This window comes from Ambystoma mexicanum, chromosome 12, assembly GCF_040938575.1.
Source record: "Ambystoma mexicanum isolate Mex_15411 chromosome 12, UKY_AmexF1_1, whole genome shotgun sequence".
Taxonomy (NCBI): Eukaryota; Metazoa; Chordata; class Amphibia; order Caudata; family Ambystomatidae; genus Ambystoma; species Ambystoma mexicanum.
The window spans coordinates 66,171,331-66,174,583 of record NC_090936.1 but is presented as its reverse complement, the minus strand read 5'-3'; positions in this window follow the sequence as shown (position 1 = coordinate 66,174,583).

The following is a 3,253-nucleotide window of genomic DNA, read 5'->3' as shown; positions in this document are numbered from 1 at the left end:
CCCTTAGCGCCATGGCGCTTTTAACACCTGCTTTTAGCAGGTGTTAAAATCCATGGCGCTAAGGGACCATGGAGTTAATTACGCCACCGTAATTTACGGTGGCGTAATTAACGCCTTCCCCACTCCCATTATGCCCTATGGGGCAAAAATGGGAATGGGGAAGGGTAAATGGGGATTGGGGACTTACCGCCCCGCCAAGGTCGGAATGGGGCGGTATGTCCGCCAACCACCATGGCGTAAACGTAGTTTACGCCATGGTGGTAAAGTCACGGCCCAGGCGGTAACTTACCGCCTGGGTCGTAATGAGGCCCATTGAGTCCTTACAGGCAAGACACCTGGCTACCACAGAAACACACACACACCCTTCAAAGCTAGCTGCATCATATACAAAGCTGTCACCATGCATCATCCCGGCGATCAGGCAAAGTCCCCGGTGATCAGCTCATCGCTAGAGGCCAGATTCAGGCCAGACTAGAGCCATTTCTTTTTTCTTCTCTTAAGTGTTTACGGTCATGATCGCTGTGTTAGGTTTATGTCTTGTATATAAATAGCATAAATTGTAAAAAAAAAGAAAATTACACAAAATCAAGCCTTTTCTGTCTATTGCCCCAAACTCTGGAACTTCATCTCCACCGAAATCTGACTCTCTCTGTCCCATCATGCAGTTCAGAAAAAGAACACAAAACGCACTCCCAACCTGGAAGAGAACCCCTCCGAACCCAGTTCGCTTCCTGGCAACCGCGCCCACTTTCAGTACGTAGGCGTGGGATGTGGTGGTTATTTTACTCCACGGCCACGGGCGTCCATGAGCCTTGGGCGGTGCTGAATGGCAGCCATCGTTGTGGCAATGACATTGAGACCCAGCCATGCTGGAGGAGGTGGTGCAGACTGAAAAGTGACTGCTTGGCAAACAAACGAGGGCCCATATAGCCTTGCGAGCATGCCGCCCAAGGCGCAGTTATGACCACCTGCACACCTGGTGCAATGCCATGAAGGCCGTTTTAGCCGCATGAGAACCGGAGCGCCAGTCACGTGAACATCGAGTCTAGGGTTAGGTACCACTATGGGTAATGGAAAGATCCGTTAAACAAACTGGTTTATGTCTCGTGAGTGGGCCGAGAAGAAGCATACAGGGCTCGGATGGCCCCGTAAAGTTCTGCCCCCAGGATGTACCTTTAGGCAGGCTCGGACTGGTTTATAGGGCTGTGCCCGAACCAAAAACACTAGTGCGGGCCAGTTTCTTGTGTCAAAGTGGGCCACTTCTTTGTCCATTGTGGCGCAGTTCGATGGGTTACTTCACTATGCGGCTGGTGGTTTTGACCAACGTTACTGAATAACTTGCACAATTTGCATAATATTTTATCAAAAAACTCCCCCTTGGCTACTATTCAAACAGTCTGTCATGAAAGGAATGAATTGTCATGTGCTACTGTGGGCCACTTTTGACTGGTGCCCGAGATAATGTTACTCCACAGTCTGACCTTGCTTTTAGGAAGTTCTTTGTCAATGTAACAGACTAAATGTATCATACTGACTTTTCTATAGGACGCTCATTGTAACTAGAGCCTAGAAGCCTCAGGGCTAAGTGCGCTCATACAATTATAAATTAATAAATTGTGTGAAACTGTATAAAAAATATCAAGGTTTCTGCGCTCAGGGGCCAGTATCTTTTGATGGGACTACTATGCTCATTTCCTGACCCATTTCTGAACAGCTCTGTGGAAAGAAATCTTTTCTCTGCCTTTGCTGCTTGTTTCCGGACTGGATTATTTGGGGAGGAGCTGCAGGTTTCTACAACTGTTACGTGTTCCCAACTAGCAGTCAATCTTGCCTCTTCTCAGCCACCCTGAATGGTATGCTGATAATACATTCAACGTGGTAAGGATGCTTCCACAGGCTCTAATGCTATGACTGGTTATTTATAATGCACTTAATACCCAGAGGTTTCTAAGCGCAGACCCGGGGATCGAACCTATGGTGCTCCATGTTGTCTTACTTCCAAGGCGAGCACGTTGCCCCTGAGCTATCCTCCCGAGAGGCCTAAAACTCCTAATGCTTCTCCAAGATAAAGTTCCCACTCAATAAACACCCAAAAGTAAATAAATTAATAACTTGACATATAAACATGCACATCCTGAAAATACAGCTCATTAAAGTATTTCAATAAATCATAATTTATTAAAATTGAAGTTTGTATTATTTTGATTATTATTACGGTATTTATTGAGCGTAGACCGAGCGTCGAGAAGCAGCGGAGCGCTTTACAGAGGTATACACCAATACAGATAAATACAGGAGTGCTTTACAGAGGTGTACAACATTACAGGCGCTTTTCAGTGGTAACAACAGAACAGATATACAGCGAGGGGATAGGATACAGGGGGTCAGAGGAGGGGTACAGGTGTTCAGGGTGGCGGGGATTAGAGGGGCAGGCAGCGTCTAGCAAAGCAGGTGCCGCAAGGGGCGACGTGATGGCCTAGGTGTTGAGGAGGGGAGACTCCTTGAAGAGGTGGGCCTTGAGTTCTTTTTTGAATTGTAGGAACGTGGGGGTGAGTCAGATGTCAACGGGGAGGAGGTTCCGTAGTCTTGGGGCGTCGGCAGAGATGGCTTGTTTTCCGGTCCTTTCTTTTTTCGTAGTACCGTCAAAGTACAATCCAAGGACATGCTATCGCTCCTGTACTGGTGTGGTGCAGATTTCGATTGCACGTATTAAGACACTCCATATTATGAGCGCTGGAACTAAGCTTCACGGCGCTTCGCATGAAACGCTGCTCTCCTAGCGTGTGCTTGGGAAAGCGATCTGCCAGCGTAGCTTTGTCTGATTGAAAGGATCATGCCAGTTAAGGGGGAACCCCATCAGCAGCTTAAAAGTAATTGATGTCCAGACAACATCTATCCTATTATCCTTATCGGGCAGGCTGGTCACCTTATCAACACTGGGCCTTCAGGTTATCCTGGAGAAAGAATTCACTCCAGTGCGGTGCGGGCTATTTGTTGTGACCAATACATTATTTTAGATCGTAGTCAGCCTTTCCTGCCCGTGTTGCAATTAGTCTGCAATGTACAAAGCCAGACAGGAGGCATGTGTGATATGAAGTTGCAGTTATATGTGACCACAAAAGTGATGGGTGGAAGGTTTTGAATGAATCGGTACCACTGGCATTGCTCTGGGCAACCTTCCACATCACTGTTTTTTAGCCCATCTGCGCCATTGCAAAAGGGGTCCAGCCATATGCAAATCAGTCAGGTACTG